This window comes from Chiloscyllium plagiosum, chromosome 7 (assembly GCF_004010195.1).
Source record: "Chiloscyllium plagiosum isolate BGI_BamShark_2017 chromosome 7, ASM401019v2, whole genome shotgun sequence".
NCBI lineage: Eukaryota > Metazoa > Chordata > Chondrichthyes > Orectolobiformes > Hemiscylliidae > Chiloscyllium > Chiloscyllium plagiosum.
The window spans coordinates 44,653,500-44,673,466 of NC_057716.1; the positions used below are offsets into that span (position 1 = coordinate 44,653,500).

General features: G+C 39.2%; 1 long non-coding RNA gene across 1 annotated transcript; it reads left to right on the plus strand.

Annotated features, from left to right (window-relative positions):
- Positions 1–775: 775 nt before the first annotated feature.
- Positions 776–17,026, plus strand: LOC122552012. The gene is made up of 4 exons (XR_006312259.1): positions 776–813; positions 6,539–6,760; positions 13,482–13,552; positions 16,233–17,026. It is a non-coding gene; the product is annotated as an uncharacterized LOC122552012 (long non-coding RNA).
- Positions 17,027–19,967: the final 2,941 nt, after the last annotated feature.

Consider the following 19,967-nt stretch of genomic DNA (forward strand, 5'->3'; position numbering starts at 1 on the left):
TAACATGTCTCTCAGTGATTTGAAGAAAATGCAGTTTTTTATCATGTTACGTGCAATATATTCTCAGGGTCACTGACTGGTGATGATTAAAGAAGTGAAACTGTGACCTGGAATTTCCAGTTGGCTGCATTGTTTCCCTTCAAAGAAATTTGCTGTGATGGGGCAAACCAGGACAAAACATAATGGAATATCAAGTACAGACTGGGCCCAGCACAAAATCAAATTTCTGTAATGTGCTGTCCAAAAGAAAATGAGATTTCCAGCCCCCCAACTTTGCAATAAAACTGGCCATACCCAAGATCGAATTAGTCACTACCACGGGTTTCCACTAATTTCGCTTAAAATTAAGTTGGTTCTAATTCTAGATGCAATGGTGACATTAATAAGTGCCTTTTAAAAACTAGTAAATATATTTTTTATCAAATGTACTCTTCTTCTTTTGACAGTCCCCTAATTAAGGATGACCTGCTTCTACGCTGGCTTGATGGTTCTGAGTTGGCTGGTAAATCCAATTATTGATCTGCAGACTTTACCACAGGCTGCACAGGTGGTGCCTGAAGTGTGGGTAGGTGGCGTCTTTGGAGATTTACCCACTCTCGCCAACACCTCAATGTCCACCCTGCATGTTCCTGTTGAAATTTCTTGATACGTTCAAACCTTCTGGAATGAGACTTCTTCATTTTAGTAGGTCATAAGCCCTGAACTCCAATGAGACAGAGGGTGTGTTTGACCTAGGATCATGGATTCCTTGAGGACATCCTGATGTGGCTCCACTGTCCTCATGGGCACATAATTTCACAATCAAGTTCTGAAGTGAGTATTGTTTTGGAAGTCTGATGTCAGGCACGTGGACTACATACAATAGCAAAAAACTGTGGATACTGGAAATGTGAAATAAAAACAAAATTTCCTGGTAATAGAGAGGGGAAGAGAATAAAAAGTCTGTGATACATAGATGACAAGAGAGAATAATGAAAAAAAAAGATTTTGCAATGCAAACATTCATCTTAATGGGGAAGGTTTTGTGCTGTAGCAGTTGGTTGGAGGAATATCCTAATTTTCTAGTTATTTAGTGAAAAATTTGCTTCAGGGAAGGAATAAGACCATAAGAAATAGGAGTAGAATTAAGCCATTCAGTCAATCAAGTCTGCTCTGCCATTTGATCATGGCTGATACATTTTACAATCCCATTATCCTGCCTTCTTTTGTAACCCTTGATCTCCTTACCAATCAAGAACCTATCCCTCTTTGTCTAAAATACACACAATGACTTGGCCTCCACAGCCCTGAGCTCCAATGAGTTGTATAGGCTCATCACCCTCTGGCAGAAGAAATTCTTCTTCGTCACAAATCTAAAGGGTCATCTATCACTCTGAGGCTCTGCCATGGGGTCCTAGTCTCTCCTACTAGTGGAAATGTCTTGTCCATGTCCACTCTATCCAGGCCCCTCAGTATTCTGTCAGTTTCAATCAGATCCCCCTTCATTCTTCTAAATTCCATTGAGTGCAGGATCCAGAGTTCTCATCCACTTCTCATATGACAAACCTTTATTCCCAGGATCATTCTTGGAAACCTCCCCTGGATCCCCTCCAAGCCAGCACATCCTTCTTTAGATACGGGGCCCAAAACTGTTCACAATATTCCAAATGCAGTTTGACCAGAGCATTTTACAGCCTCTGCTCTTGTATTCTAGCCCTTTTGAAATGAATGCTAACATTGTATTTGCTTTCCTAACTGCCAACTAAACCTGCATATTACCCTTAAGAGAATCCTGAACTATAACTTCCAAGTCCCTTTGTGCTTCAGACTTCTAAAGCATTTCCCTGTTTCAAAAATATTCTACACTTCTATTAGAGTCATAGAGGTGTACAGCACGGAAAAATAACTTTTGGTCCAACTCATCCATGCCGACCAAATATCCTAAATTTAACTTGTCCCATTTGCCAGCTCTTGGCCCATATCCCTCTAAACTCTTCCTATTCATATACCCATCCAGATGCCTTTTAAATATTGTAATTGTACTAGCCTCTACCACTTACTTCTGGCAACTCATTCCATACACGCACCACCCTCTGCATGAAAACGTTGCCCCTTAGGTCCCTTTTAAATTTTTTCCCTCTCACCTTAAACCTATGCCCTGTAGTTCTGGACTCCCCTACCCCAGGAAGAAGACCTTGTCTATTTACCCTAGCCACGCCCCTCATGAGTTTATAAATCTGCATAAGATCACCCCTTGACCTCCGACATTCCAGGGATTCTTTTTTCTTTTTGTGGGATGTGGATATCGCTGGCCAACATTTTTATTGTCCATCCCTTGTTACCCTCGAGAAGGTGATGGTGAGCTGCCTTCTTGAACCACTGCAGTCCACCTGCTATGGGTTGACTCACAATGCCATTAGGGAATGAATTCCAGGATTTTGACCCAGTGACAGTGAAGGAACAGTGATATAGTTGCACGTCAAGATGGTGATTGGCTTGGAGGTGAATTTGAAGATGGTGCCGTTGCCATGTATCTGCTGCCTTGTCCTTCCAGGTAGAATGATTTGTGGATTTGGAAAGTGCTGTCTGAGGATCTTTGGTAAATTTCTGCAGTACATCTTGTAGATAGCACACATTGCTGCAACTTAGCGTTGGTGGTAAAAGGAGTGAAGACTTGTAGATGTCATGCAAATCAAGCAGGCTGCTTTGTCCTAGGTGTTGTCAAGCTTCTGGAGTTGGTGCTGCACCCATCCAGGCACGTGAGCACTATTTCATCGCACTCCTGACTTGTGCCTTGTAAATGATGGACAACTCTTCCAAAGTGCATAACCTCACACTTTCCCACATTGTTTACCATCTGCCACTTCTTTGCCCATTTCCCCTAGCCCTCCTTGTCCCACCATCTATCTTTGTGTCATCTGCAAACTTAGCAACAATGCCCTCAGTTCCCTCATTTAAATCGTTAATTTATAACATGAATAGTTATTGTCCCATGTGGACATTTGTTGAACTCCACCAATCATCAGCTGTCATCCTGAAAAAGACCCCTTTATCCCTAGTCTCTGCCTGTCAGACAATCCTCTATCCATGCCAGTACCTTTCCCCTAACACCATGGGCTCTTATCTTAATAAGCAGCCTTTAGTGCGGCATCTTGTCAAAGGCCTTATGCAAATCCAAATACATGACATCCACTGGCTCTCCTTTCTCTAACTTGCTCATTACCTCATTAATGAATTCCAACAGATTTGTAAAGCAAGATGCTCCCTTGTTAATGTCATGCTGACTCAGCCCTATTTTACCATGCACTTACAAGTACTCCACAATCTCATCCTGAACAATGGAGTCTAAATTCTTACCAATGACCAAGGTCAGGCTAACCAGCCTATAGTTTCCTGTCTTCTGCATCTCTCTCTTCTTAAAGAGGAATGTTATATTGGCCAATTTCCAGTCCTTTGGACCATCCCTGACTCCAGTGATTCCTGAAAGTTCACCACCAATGCCTTGACAGTCTCATCAGCTATATCCTTTAGAACTCTGGGGTATAGTCCATCTGGTCTGGGTAATTTATCCACCTTAACATTATTCAGTTTCCCTAGCACCTTCTCCTTAGTGATGGCTGCTCCCTTGCTCCCCCACCCCCCCAAACTCTCTTAAGTTCTGGTATGCTGCTGGTGTTTCCCACTGCGAAAACCAATGCAAAGTACAGTTCTTCTGCCATTTCCTTGTTCCCCATTATTGCTTCTCCAGTCTTATTTGCCAGTAGTTCAATGTACATTCTTGCTTTTCTCTTATCTTTCAGATATCTAAAAAAAAACTTGCAATCTTCATATTACTTGTGAATTTACTGTCACATTTCACTTCTCTCCCCTTATTGTGTTTTTAGTTATTGTCTTCTGGTTTTTAAAGGTTTCCCAATCCTCTGGCTTCCCACTAATCTTGAGTACATTGAATGTTTTTTCTTTTGCTTTTATGGTCTCCCTGACTTTCCTTGTCAGTCATGGTTGCCTTGTCCTCCCTTAGAATGCATTTTTCCCTTGGGCTGAATTTCTGTTGTTCCTCCTGAAATACCCCCAGAAACACCTGCCATTACTGTTCCACTGTCTTCCATGCTAGTTCGCCTTCCAATCAACTCTAGCCAACTCCTCTCTCATGTCTTTGTAATTCCCTTTACTCAATTGTAATACATTTTCATCGGATTCCGACTTCTCCTTCTCAAACTGCAAAGGTGAATTCTATCATATTATGGCCTTTAGAGCTTAATGAGCGGACATTATCTTTGATGTCAATTAACCCTTTCAGATATTACCTCTCTTATCCAACAGAGGAGATTATAAAGATGAGGACAGTTTAGGTAATGTCGGACCTTGAAAACTGGTATCCAACGTAAGCCTATGGACAGAGTTGTGATGGGAGAATAGAACTTAGGTTGAGTTAAGACACTTGTCGTGACTTATGCATGACCCCAAGTTTATGGATGGTAGAAGGTGAGAGGATGGCATAGAGTTCAGTGTGATCTTCATGATAACAAAGACCTGATGAAGGCCAGCAGCACATTATCTGACATATGATTATATCATATTAAAAAATAATATAATGTCCACATGGTTCCTTCACCTTAAGCTCGCTAAACAAGTCTGCCTCATTACACATCACGAAATCCCGAACTTCCTGGACTAGGAGTTTAGTTTCTGAGTGAGCATTCACACAACTGCAACCCACAGTCATACTCATCTGCAACCTGAAACTCTGTGATTGAGGATGGAGTGGCTTTAGGCTGAAGATGGTGTAGATTGAACAGTTTCCCATCTGTTGCCTCCACAAGTGGGTAATGTGCTGGAGGAGAGGTACAATTTTACAGTGAGGAAATATGGAGAAGAAATTTGGTGAAGTGACATTGCTTTGTTTGCCCCCAGTCTTCATTGATACGGAGTCTGTGGTGAGTTTGTGGGTAAGGAACACACTATGCATGTCATTGTGTAGTACTTGAAGGAGGATATTTTTCTGAGGGTGATTAAATTTATTTTACTGAGCATCTGACTGCAGTACAGTAATATGCTGAGCAAATGATTCTTCATTGCTTTTTACAGTCACTTACATATATTTACAATCAGCTTGCTCACAGACAATGCACTGAACACTGACTAGAATGCTTGTTTTTTGCATCATCTGAGGTTGAACCAGGGTATTTACAAACTTGCTGTCATATTTTACCCTAAAATAAAGTTCTGCAAGCAAATCCATTCTAAAACTTTACTTCCACAGTGTTAACAAGAAAAGCAAAGTTCCTGTCTCAGATAATGTGCTGCTGGATTCTTCATCAGGTCTTTGTTAGCATGAATATCACAATATCTATGCCAGCCTCTCACCATCTACCATCCATAAACTTGAGGTCATCCATAAGTCATGACAAGTCTCTTAACTCAACCTAAGTTCTATTCTCCCATCACAACTCTGTCCATAGGCTTACGTTGGAACCCAGTTTTCAAGGTCCTGAGTTACCTAACCTGTCCCCATCTTTGTAATCTCCTCTGTTGGATAAGAGAGGTAGTATCTGAAAGGGTTAATTGACATCAAAGATAATGTTCACTCATTAAGCTCTAAAGGACTGTTCCTGGGAGAAGCTAACTAGTTTTTAGTGTAGTCTTGTTGTGTACTCAGAATGTCTCATTAGTTGTAATATTCTTTTAATTTCTTTTAATTTGAGCCTGATGTCTCACAAGAGACAAACATGGATCTTAGACGTGATGTAGCTGTTTGTCAATTCATATGTAATGCATCTTTATTGTTTATCAAGATTGAGCTTATCTTCTGCCAAATGCTTTGTGTGGTCATCCTTCCTCATTTGGTATCAGCAATTAAGACCAGCAACAAAAAGATGGATTTGTGTCAATGTACCTATACAAGGCATTTCAGATGGTTCAGGGAATACAATCACACACCATGATACCATGAGTCCCACAACCCTCCAAGATACCCGTTGTCATCAAATTCTAGCCTCTTGAACACCCCCAATCATAATTGCTTGACGATAAGTGACTATGCCTTGCATTCTATACACCCTAACCTCTGGAATTGTCTCCTTAAACCAATTTGTTTCTTCAACTCCCTTCCTCCTTTAAGACACTCCTTAAAGTTTACATCTTTGAACCTCTTTCAGTTTTGCTCTGCACTCTCAATGGGCGATTTGATTGCTTCTCACCATTAATGGCTTATTAGACCAAGACTTGGGTTTGCCAAGGTCTGAAGGATATATCTGTTAGGCTGGGCCCTGGGGCACATGGTGAAGGAAACAACAAAAGAGAATATCCATATCAGAATATCTGTTGGGGATGTATCTCTCCATGACAGAGTTGGTAGGAGTGACCAGCACATAGCCCTAATATAGAAGAACATCTGTCTTCATATTCAGGATAGTCTCCATTATGTTATGACAATACTATCACCGTGATAAATGGAGAAGGTTCAGAACAGATCTAGCAACTCAAAACTTGATATCATCATGGACCATCACCGGCAGCAGAATTGTATTTGATCACAATCTGTAACCTTGTGTTCCAGTACATCTCTCATTTTTCTACAAGTATCAAGTTAAGGGACTAAAGCAAGTTGAACAAGAAGTGAGGATGAGTAAGCCAGAGGTAGCACCAACTAAAACATTCAGTCCACTATTGATGTACAGAGACAGCAGTATGCAAGATTTCTTCAAAAGCATCTTCTACACCCATGATCCCTATCATCTCGGCAGTTAAGGACAGCAGATTTGTGGGATCACCACCAACTGTAAGTTACTCCAAATCACACACAACCCTAACTTGGAACTGTATCGTTGTTTTTTCACTGTCCCTAGGGCAAAATCCTGATATAGCCTTGCTAACAGCACTGTGGGTGTACCAATACCAGATGAACTATGGCAGTTCAAGGAAACAGCTCACCACTTTGTCAAGGTTGATTATTGATTAGTAACTCATGCTCGCATTGGCAGTGCTGCTCATGTCCCATGAAATAAAGGAAAAAGAATTTGGCCATTTGCTTTAACATCGCCCAATGTGGCTTGAACTCCAATTCTGCTTCATTGTAAAATACCACATCATTTTATAACATTAAAGATGACAAATAAATTCCTGTTGTTGTTAAATATATTTTTCAATTTTGTAACCAAAATGCATTAGACTGCCTCTCTTAAATATATCAAGGAATATATTTTAAACAGCATTTCAAAATAAAGTTCCAATATTTTGCCTGTTTGTAGTTCATGGGTGATACAACATTCAGAAGTGCAAATGACTTTGAACGGAATCTTTTTAAAAATGCAGGATTTGTGCCCAGGGCTCCGATCTCATTCAAAGCAGGAACTCCAGGACACGTTTTTTTTTTATGATGCATTACAGTGGAATGCTGCTTACAGTTCTGAAGGTTATGTCCATAATTTCAGTTGTGCTTCAGGTACAGGAGTTCCATATCATCAAGCACAAAGAACTGAAACTTACAAAGCAATTAATATGCTCAGCATTTGCCAAAACAGCTGACCAACATGTTTCACTTTAGGAATTTGTGCATAAATCCCATGCATTGCTCATAAAAACCTTAAATAATGTCTAAATTAGTGGATCTTCCTATAATGCAAGTGGTACCCTTATGTAGCATGGCTTGTATCACTGACACTAAGCAAAGAGCCAATTTTCATCTCATCACTGATGGGTGATTCAGTGATGGTCTCATAATTATACACATCATAAATAGCATACTTGTGATGAAAATAGTTTTTTAAAATTCATTCATGGAATAAGGGAATCGCCAACTAGGCCAGCATTTATTGCCCATCCCTAATTGCTCAGAGGACAGTTAAGATTCATCCATGTTTCTGTGGGTCTGAAGTCACATGGAGGCCAGACCAGGAAAGGATGGCAGTTTCCTTCCATAAAGGACATCAGTGAACCAGATGGGTTTTTACCAACAATCGTCAATAGATCCATGGTCACCACTAATCTCTTAATTCCAGATTTGTTACTGAATTCAAATTTCACCATCTGCCAGATCCTCATGACATCATCTGGGTCTCTGGACTACTGGCTCAGCAATAACACCAATAGGCTATCATCACCCCTGAATCTGTATAGAAGGTTCCCACTCTATCACTTACTATGTTAGATAGATAATTTCAAGATGAAGTATGCCAGTATCTCCCAGCATATGATGTTGAGTGTGTAGGGCAGAATTACAGTGTGAATAAATATTTAGCAAATACTCATAACAATTTTAAGTGAATTTGGCCGACTCTGATGAACATTTCAATGCAAGAAGATTGCAAGGTTTTGGGGTAAAGTTGCTCTCAGCCTTCCACTAATACTGTTTTCTCATGTATAGCATGACCATCACAGGTTTGCTGGACCAAATAGACTGTACAAAGATTTTAGTGTCACCAGGGCCAGGAGTGAATACTGGCAGTGAGGGCAGAGTTGAAAAGCCAATATTACTGGTGTGCTGGTTTCCCTTCACAATTCTCAGAGCCTACAGTTTCCAACAGGGCATGGGGAAGCAGCCCTAAGAGCTGACCTAATCAATTAACCACAGCATGTGACACTGTTAAGGAACTCATTAAGAGACATGTCTAAATTTTGGCAAGGTTCTGCTTTCTGGGTCAAACCAACTTCATGGAGGTTGGTACATAGCAGGAAACATAACTGCCCCCCAAAATTAGATGGACCTCCTGTAAAGGTGGACTCAGACATTGGCAAATAAATGCCATTAGGTCAGTGCAGATTGTGAGGAGAATTCTCAGTAAATTCTCGGGCAAAGCACCACCTCCCTGGCATTGTGGGGGTATAAGAGAAGGGGAAAGGTTTCCAAATATTATTGTGAAGTTACCTGAATGCCATTAATGAAGTGGTTGCCAATGCGAGACAAATCTTCAGATCTTACAGACTCTACTAATTTCCTTCTTCATCTTGTGTTATATACACAATAAGAGAAAAGGGAAGAAAACTTGGAAAATAAAATCAAACACAGGAGCTCAAACAAGTTTGAGATTTCAAAATCCACAAACTGTTAAATTTAAAATAAACACTTTCAATAAATCAGTCTTACACTGATCTCAAAATATACATGAAAAATGTGAACAGTTGAGCAACAAATTGTAAATGTTAATTTGAAGTAATGGAAATTGGATGTGGGTGGGTTTCACTATGAGTGAATGACTGCAAAGTATCCACATCTGGCTCACTTCAGACATCCTCAATGAACCTGGCACAAAGCCATTCTGTGAGAAATTGGACCATAAATTTTCACAGATATAACAAGCTCCACACATAGATGCAAACTAATTTGGCAATAGAACCATCTAGACTATGTAGATGTTTCTTCTGGCCTAAAGCAAAGCATCATATTAACAAACAGCAATATACTAAAACCTCAATGAACAAGCAGCCTTGAACTCATTAGTGACATTAACTGACAGATTAATGTGGTCATTGTTTCATTTTTTTCTGCTGCCTAGAGTTTTCACACCATTAACAACAACAACTCTAACATAAAAAAATATTTAAAATGGTTTAAAAGATATTTTTTGTGTCACTTGTACTATTGTGGAAGACAACTCTTTAGTTAATCTCAAAGCCTTATGTCCAGAGGGTTATAGTATTAATTTTATTTTTTGGGTGATAGACCAACTTGTGACCAGCTATATCTGACAGAGAGATGTAGTTGGCACAAGGATTTTACATTGTGGGATTATTACTAAAAGTCCCTGGTTGAGTCTCCCAATTTGTTACAGTTCTAGATGGGATAGCTTCCAATGGTTATGGTCCTGGGTGAGGAAGGATGAATGGGCATCCTTCCTTATCAAACATCCCCTGATTGTTCACAACAAGGCTAATTTAAAAGGATTCCATCCCTTGTGAATACCTTTTCCAAACCTAAATATATTTATGTTCTAAAAGGAGCCAAGTTAATCATGATTTTCTGAGTTAAGAAAAGCCTGATTATTACTCATAAAACACAACAAAAGATTATAAAATGCAACACACAGGTTAGAAATGAGAGATGAGCCTAAACAGTAATTTTTAAAAAAATCAGTCTTTGGTTTGGCTATGACAAATAGTTTGTGAAATGTTGCAGCTGTTAAGGCAGTAACTTTAGCAGTTGAATGGTTGTTTGAAGATTCTTGGTTTTGCAGTTAGCTGAAAGGAATTTGCCCAGTTTCACTCAACAGTGGCTCCGCTGACTTGACTTGTTGTCAGCAATCAGAGCAAGAGGCTTTAATTTTTGTTATGTGCACATGCAGGATTGTCTAGTGGAAGTTCTCAGTTCTATCCCTTCCTAGCACACTCTAGCACAGGGGAATTCAAAACCCAAATTAGCACATTCGTATGACAGCAGGCTAGCACTTAGAGACTGTGGTTTGCAGTTAATCTTTAAGTACATTTCTTGCAGCCTTCTGGAAGGGTAAAACACAAACCCCGAGTGGCCTTTCTTCCAACTCACATCATGACTGTAGTATAGGACACACCCTGGAGGGGAAGGTTTATTTCTGAATGGGTAAATCATCTTAGATTCTTCAGGAGTTTGGACCAGCGGGCATAATCTCAGAGTCAGGAGTGGTTCATCTAAGATGGAAATGATGTGGAATTTTTTTCCGAGACTAGTGAACCTGTGGAATTCTTTACAACAGAAGACAGTCAAAGTTGAATCATTAAGTATATTAAAAACTGAGATTGACAAATTTCAAATCAGCAAGGGAATTAGAGGTTATGTGGTGGATTTGAGGTTTACAAGATCAATAATGATCTAATTGAATGGTGGAGCAGACTTAATGGGCTGAATGGCCTACTTCTGTTCCTATGTCTTTTGGTTTTAATTTGCTCCTCATTATCTCTGTAGCTACGGGAGATCACATTACAGTTTTTGTTTTGTTTGGTGTCTCTCTTTTTAAGTGTTGCTGTCTAAGTTCCCTTGACCCTCTTCAGATGGGATATTCTACACTTTCTCTCTCGACTCATAAGGATTTTCCAGATTGACACTGAATTTGTATTCTTAACCATCTTTTGGCTTGTATGTCCTTCTTGTAAAAAACACGTGTGGTACTCAAAAGTTCATAATAACTAAGTAATTTTAGGTTATGATCTATTGTCATGATAAGATGGTGTACAGTGCTATCTGATCTCTAACATGCATCAGGACAGCAAGTTAAAATATGCAATAAAATCAACATTCAACATTTTACTGAATGAACACAGTTAGAAAACTGAGGTGAATGTATAAATGTGAGCATTATGTAGAGAATATAATTAGCAAGTCAATTGGGACATTCCTTAGCGTTTATCAAAAGTCAGCAGATAGAACTATTGACCCTCTTACTAGGCAGGACATTATTTTTATTACACTGGTGTATGCAATGGAACATTCTCACTAATGAAAAGCTCGGATCATACTCTACAATTCTTTCTGAAACATGACAGCTATCCAACTAATGCGCTCATACTGACATCCCAATGAATGGTAAAGATTTGCTCCATGTATAAAAAGACATTTTTATTAATGTATCATACCAAATTTCTAGACCATTTGAGTATACTAATCTTTGCTATGATAATTTCCATTGCTTATAAAACACCGACCATAAGTTACATGAATTAACGCATTATATTTGTAATGAGAAAATACTGCAGTGCAGATTCTGAACTTGTCTCGCTTAAATAACCTGTGAAGCAATGTGTTGGCAGTTGTCCCCATTCACAGAATAAAGACACTTTTATTAACATACTTTTAGAAGTTTTCAGAAAGAGGCATATTTATGTTATGTTTTAACACCATCCTGTGGAACGTCAACATAACAAAGATTAGTTTTGAGAGATTTTTCTCATTTCCTCTCAATTTTGTCTGCATTAACTTATGAGTTGCTAGTTCATAATCCACAATGCTTTAATCAGTGATACTTCCATATTCATAACCATGAACCAGAAATCCTATAAAAGCAATTTACTACTCAAAGGCCCTACTTGATAAATACTGGCTGGATAGCTATATTGTGATGAACGTATTAGGTTCAAGTTCATAATTAAGATACACTGATGACAGGTGGAGCTGGTCTGCACAACAGTCTAAATGGAATGTGTACGGATTGGCAAAAACTAATAGGAAGTGGAATTCTTGAAACACGTCAATAAATCTCCACTCCATGCCTTTAATCTGAGCCTTGAAGGGTGGCTCATTATAGATAGACGCCTATCTAGGTTTGAAAATAGGTCCGGCAGATTATTTCCATTATCAAGGTACAAGCCTCTAGTAATTATTGTGATTGCTAGTTCTCAATTATTTATGCAGCTGTTCGTCCCCAAAGATTAACTCAATCTGGCCCAACAGAAGTGAACGCTACTGTTATGTTTCCACAGGACAGAAAAAGAAAACAAAACACGCCTAATGAAAGGCACACATGGGAAGCACTTTATTATTTCATCATCCTCACCCACTGAGATCTGGCACTACTACATGCTTAGGAAAGACCTTTATATTATGTGGTCAAGCAGGCTGCCAGCTTGTAATTTCCTCCTTCTTCATTCCAGAGGAATTCGGCTCCCATTTCCTTCTGGCACACCAAGAGATCCAAAGCCTTTATTGCACATATGTGATGCTGAGTTGTTATTTACTTAACCACATACTAATCTGGGGGGGGGGAGAAAAAGAGAGAAGGCAGAGAGGAATTTAGCTTTCTTTTAAAAAAAATCTTGAAACTTCTCGCAATGGTGTCCAGAAACAAATGACTGCATCATCAATTATGCATATCTTTCCAAAGAAATATTTGCAGCTTCACAGGAACTGAATTCCAGAGCAGAATTTGTGAAATGGTTCCTATCTATGAATGCTGCCAATATAACAATAAGGAATATCTCACTACAGTTTTAACTACTTCTAAAATGTATTGCACTTAAACAAATGTGATAATATTTAACATAGTGACACCAGAATAATCACCATGAACGCCATTATGCATAACTGCCAAATAAGACAGAACTATTTAATGCAACTGAATCTAGATAAAAAAATGAACCGAGTCTAATTATTAATTAGACAAGCTTTAATTTTCCAAAAACTGATCATTTAACTTTAGTAATTTGAGTGATTCACCTGAATTCTAAAGTATTTGTTCATGATATTTGGTCCCCATTAGAAACATTGTAAAAGAAAATGTCATTTGTTATTAATACATGTTAATTTTTCTCCATCACTCAATGCCAGAATTCTGTCATAGTTAAATTTCCAGGAATCAGTTTTTTTTTATTCTACTGATGGAGTATTTTAGACTTAATAAAATGAAATTTGGCACAAAAATTAAGTAAAAACATAGCTATGTTTCTACTTTCTTTTCTTTTTGCCTCAAGCTCTTAGTATGTTATTAGAATATACCACAGTCCACACTGATGGCTTCATCGCACAGGAATGGCCCTTAACCTAATGAACAGTTTTAATAAATCACTGAACTTAAATCTGTTTTATATCATTGACACAGACAGTCAAGCACTTATCCCGCACAGAGGAGATCGTTAGCAAGGAAACAGGAAGCACAGTCTGAACGGAAAGGTACTGATTTAAATGCACCAATTTTTCATATAACACAAGTGGAATTTTCCAATAGTGAAGATGTTTGAATATTACCCTCCCCCAGCTGTTATATAATCTTTGCTAGGAGAAATTATTGCAGGAAATCTCCACAGTGTTCCAGCCTTACATGTAATTCAGTTTAAACATTTGAGGCCTGCAAACAGCTTCTTTGTTTTTACTTAAAACTATGCTTCATTGTTCCTTGTAATATCGTAAAATTGTATTTTTTGATGCTATGAAATGCCACTATTAAATATGTGAATTGCTTAACCATGGAAAATAGAATATTTGCATTTTGTCAAATGATATAAAAATACCATTGCTACTTTCAAGTAGTTATATCAATGTAATTCAGGATAAAAGCCTAATGTGTTTTCTGTGGAAAAACCCCTGTTATTGTAAAAGGAAAAGTAGAATTAATTAATTGTACTTTCCTTTCAAACTGTAAAGCTGGTTTCATTCTGACTGTTTTAACACAGCCTAGTGATGTTTTTCTGTAACTGTAACTATTTGTATGAAGTAAGATCTTTTACTTGAAATGAACAAAGACAAGCTTACAAAAATAGAAATGTACATCTGGCATTAAGTTGATATGCTTATGTATGATGTTAAATTTCACTTTAAATAGTTGCTTAAGTGGTTAGTTGGCATTAGTTAGATACCTCAGCGAAGCAGGTTTATCATTCTCTTTGCAATTTCTCTTTGCTAATTTTTCCAATTATATAATTTTAAGACTGTCTTCCAAGTCTGGCAGTGAGACAAGTGAACTGTGAAGTTCAGAGATCATATTTCCTTTTAAGGAGAAACCTGAAAATCAAGAGCAAGTTGAACATGTTACTGGAGAACTAATTTATTAACACGGTATCTATTCTTGTCGTAAATTGAGAGTTTGGTTCCTTTCAACCAATCTTATTTTATAGTGAGTGTTTCTCTTGGCATTAAAAGTATTGAATTGGCTACAGGGAAACAATTTCAATCCCTTGAGTATAATTTAGAATACTTCAAAAGATATTAAGTGATATGTTTGGGTGATAAAATATAAACAATACTTTATTGTTAAATGAACGTCTTGATGATTATGAATGGGAGCTTTGAAGATAACCCCATCTTGATTAATAATTATGAGAGCTTTATAAGGAACATTGCAATGAAGTGTTTAAAATTTAGGGATTAACAGTTGTTGACACATTGAATAAATTCTGGTGCCCTTTTCACAAAACAAGGAACAGTTGTCACTTTCTTTACAGAAGTAATTACTCAGTAATGGCAAGTCTGTATGGGTAGGATTATGTGATATTCTGTTACCTTTCAAATTTATATTTAACACTTGCTCCTCTCAAATATTAGCTGGTAGTTACAGGGCACTGAAAATCCAAGGTTTGATCCACAAAATGCGATGTGACATCTAATTTCAGTTGGAGTGATAGTGGTAATATAATGGCCCCAGTGCTTATTGGGAACAGAACAAGTAAGGATTCTTGTTCCTCATCATGACGTTTGATGGAATGAATGTTAGACGCAACATGGCAGCAATGTTGACATGCAAGCCCCAATAGTTAAAGGGCAGCAGGAAGCCGGAACTGCTCTGTAGTTGGGGAATTTGGAAGAACAGGTTTCTCTCAGGCCCTGCTGAATTTAATTAAAGAGTTTTGATTGATACTTTCTTTGTCCATTTCCTGGCCAATATCAACCAAATCATTAAGATGTTCATTTAACAAATAACATACCAAGTTGAGAACTAGCTGTTTAACATGTAGACCTAGCGCAAAGTGGTAGCTGGGGAGTGAAGAGGAGGAAGGAAGTTATCAGAAATACTGTCAGGGACAAAAGTTAAAGCCAGGAGAGGAAGTTATAGGTTGTGGGGAACAGAGTGGGGCAGATTGAAGACAGGAGAGGAGGTCTGAGCCATCAGGTGAGGTGGAGAAATCAGAAGCTGGAGTGGAGATGAAAGAGTTTGGGAAGGGATTGGTAAAATAGAATGAACTGGTGGGTGGAAGCTATCATGTCTTGAGGGTGGGGTAGGGTGTCCATTCATAGAAGAGTGCGGAGGCAGGTAAGTGAAATTAGCCAGGTATGTGGAAAAGGCTTACCTGCTGGTTCTGGCAGCCTTTGTCTCCCTTTAGCTATTGATTTCACAAGGCTTGGAAAACTCAACCAGCCTGGATTGAATTTAATAAAGGAGATTAACCTGAATGATGCAGTTTCTTAATACTATTTAAATCAGGAACCCATCAGGAGAGGGTTATTTGCCTGCATTTCCGCCTTGCTTCTGCTAAACTGGAAGTGTGTGGACTTAAAATGGATTAGTCTCAGGTTATGATTTTGGCTTCCAACCAGATCCAAGTTCACTTTTTGATGGGGCTCAATTTTTCCTCACTGTGAATATTTTATCAATTAATTTCTATAACAAGCAAACTGTATTGTTATTTCCAGAGCTGCAATGTAACCATCACATTTTGACATATTACACAGATTATTTCAGTGCCAGTAAAGAATTTTGTAAAAGTCAGTATCATGGCCAGAGGACATGAAGTGAAATCCCAAAGAAAATTGTATTTGCTTCTATATTTTTGCATTTAAATTTGATTTCTTTTAAAAATGGACAATCTTGCTGGACTCATAAAAATGGTTGAGACCAATCATGTGATTGTATTTGCAGAAGCTTCAAAATACCCTGCATTGGAGAGAATATTCCAACTAAAGCTGACATAAAGGATTTGGAGACAAACAGCTTTCAGTTCTGGACAAAGAAAAATATAAAGATATATGATATTAAAACAGACACCAGTTACCTCGTCACCTCACAACTTCTAACTGGGAGAGGTAAAGGTTAACTTGAAAACTTCTCTAGCCCATTGAGTTGGGACCTCAACACCTGAAATGTCTCTTTTTGTCACATGATTGAAATTGGACTTTAATGAATTGCTTAAATAAACACTTTTGGGATTCTCAGTCATTTGTTGGGTGACCTCAGAGGGAGAGCAGAACTCCAGACGAAGCCATTAGCCTGCCTCAGGCCCTCCATCGCTGTTTCCAAGTTGCTGGCTAGAAAACAAATACTGTGTCTATGAGAAGGAGGTACCAGTGGGTCCAGCTCACTGACTGTACTGCTATTGGACGTGGACCTCCAGGAAATTGTAACTCACATGAACTGGTTTTTCTATACCTCTGGATTTACCAGATCTTGAAATTTATAATCTAGCTCCTCTCCTGCCTTGTCTTCCTTAGTTTCCAAAGAACTTGTGTTTGTGAATGGATTTAGAAGTAATTCCCCACACTTTGAATGTTTTGATAATAAACTCTACCTGTGATTTGTTTCTGCTGTGGATTTATTTCATAAATTGGAATCCAAAAACCAGAGTTTGGGAAATAATTTCTGGCCTATCTCATTAAGGGACAGAAGAGAAAAAGGAAACGTGTAAATCAAGCAAGACCTCGTTGTCTGGAGGTTAAGAGGGGAAAAGCAATCATAATTTAAGTTCATCTTTTTGCATGAAGGCAGTAGAGGAAAATCCTTTTATCTAGCTGACAGTGATGCATGTCCAGAGCACTTTGTTCAGGTGCAAATTCACAGACAATCCTTCAACTAATAAATATGGGCTATCTGTGATATGTTGTGATTTTCAGTTGTATCTTTACCTACTAATGTTCTGTCTATATATTTAGGAGCACTGAAAGCTGGCACAATGTCTTTGAATTATTAACAGAACAGATAAAATCACATTTGTACAACAATGAGAGGAACTCTAGGTAACATGAGAAAAGGAGTTATATCAACACACTGTCTTATTAAATATATACTTTATTCGTCTGTAAAGATACAAGACAACAGTTCAAATTTGATATTAAATGCAATATGCTTCAGCTCCATTCAAAACAGACTGCGACATTCCCTTATAATTACAGGTTATATTTGCAATGTACATTTCATAGTTGAGAGTGTGATGTCAGAAGAGCACAGCAGGTTAGTCTGCATCTGCGGAGCAGGAGAATCGACGTTTTGGGCATAAGCCCTTCATGAAGAATGAGGGCTCATTCCTGATGAAGTGCTGATGCCCGAAACGTCGATTCTCCTGCTCCTCGGATACTGCCTGACATTTTCCAGCACCACACTCTCGATTCTGATCTCCAGCATTTGCAGTCCTCACTTTCTCCAAATGTACATTTCATGTCACACATTGTCTACTACATAAAGCCCAAAGGACCCTACAGTATATAACATGATATACTATGGTGGGAGGGACTTAGACTGTGATATTTCCCCATGTAACCTTTGCAGTGACTACCCCAAGCCTTCGTGCAATCCTTGGCAATTCTATGGTCCTGGACCTTAGAATGTGCAAGACTGCAACACTGTCATCAAAAGCTCTTCACACTGGAAGCCAACAAGCTTCAAGCAGACTAGAGAGGATGGTGCATGGAATTGATGGTTCTCAAGCAGTACTTGATATTTATCTCAGTGTGCATTCCTGGGAATTACCAATAGTCTGAGAGTCAAGCTTTACAATGCTGCTAAAGATAAACATTCACTGTATCACTTTCCAGGCCTCATTTCAAAGATAAGTTCCAGAAGGAGATAGGAGCCAATCCCATCCAAACCACAGATGTCATGAGTGCAAGTTGTGCTGGCATTGAGACTCTGAGGCAGAATTTAATTTCAAGTGATTTGGGTTTAGTCCTTCAGCAGGAGAAATACTGAGAAACTGTGCTACTAAGTGCAACCGGGCAGCATCAGACACCTCACATGATGAAGTCCCATTCCACCCCCAGAAACTGCCCATTAAATCAGAGGCCAGCAGCTATACATTGCTGGCAGCAGCACCAAGAGTGGAGGCTGCTGCCGCTATTGGAGTGCAGCCATTACTGAGGATCATCGGCGGATCCCTGCGTGTGGATGAATTGGGGGTTACCTGCCAGTCAGGGAGCGGAGAGCGATGTGAGGGGGCATGGAGATGGCTGTCAGCAGGAACTCCCCTTTTCGATGTGAGGTTTAGAGTCAGAGAATCATAGAGATGTACAGCATAGAAACAGACCCTTCGGTCCAACTCGTCCATGCCAACCAGATATCCCAACCCAATCTAGTCCCACCTGCCAGCACCTGGCCCATATCCTTCCAAACCTTTCCTATTCATATACCCATCCAAATGCCTTTTAAATGTTGCAATTGTACCAGCCTCCACCACTTCCACTGGCAGCTCATTCCATATATGTACCACCCTCTGTGTGAATAAGCTGTCCCTTATGTCTCTTTTATATCTTTCCCCTCTCACCCTAAACCTATGCCCTCTAGTTCTGGACTCACCCATCCCAGGAAAACGATTTTGTCTATTTAATCGATCCATGTCCCTCATGATTTTATAAACCTCTATAAGGTCACCCCTCAGCTTCTGATGCTCTGGACAAACAGCCCCAGCCTGTTCAGCCTCTCCCTAGAGCTCAAATCCCTGGCAACATCCTTGTAAATTTCTTCTGAACCCTTTCAAATTTCCCAACATCTTTCCGAAAGGAAGGAGACCAGAATTGCACACAATATTCCAACAGAGGCCTAACCAATGTCCTGTACAGCAGCAACATGGCCTCCCAGAACAGTGAAAAAAAATTTTAAAAATAGATTAAACAAATGAAATAAAATTACGGAGCAGAATGAAAATAGAGGGGTCGAGATGGGATAATCATCTGAAGTTGTTGAATTCAATGTTGAGACCGGCAGGCTGTGACATGCCTAGTTGGAAGATGAGATGCTGTTCCTCCAGTTGGCATTGAGCTTCACTGGAACATTGCAACAGGCCAAGGACAGACATGTGGGCATGGGAGCAGGATTGTGTGTTGAAGTGGCAAGCCACGGGAAGGTCCGGGACCTGATTGCGTACAGACAGAAGGTGTGTTTTCCATTTTGCCTCTGCTTCACCTATCCACCCCCCCCCCATTCTCACATATTTTGTCACATAGCACTGGCTTCAGTCTTGGTCATTCACAGCTCCTAATCTCCCTATAATCTCTCCATGCACTGTCATTATCATCTCTTTACTGCTACCTTTGCTCCTGGAGCCATGACTCGCCTTTTCTCAGCCTAGTATAAATACCTCCCTATTTCTCCATTTTTTTAGCTTTGACAAAGGGTCAGTTAGACTCGAAACGGCAGCTCTTTTCTCTCCTTACAGATGCTGCCAGACCTGCTGAGATTTTCCAGCATTTTCTCTTTTCGTTTCAGTTTCCAACATCCACAGTAATTCGCTTTTATCCTGTACTCAATACTCTGACCAATAAAGGAAAGCATACCAAACACCTTCTTCACTATCCTATCTACCTGCGACTCCATTTTCAACGAGCTATGAACCAGCGCTCCATGGTCTCTTTGTACAGCAACACTCCCTAGGACCTTACCATTAAGTGT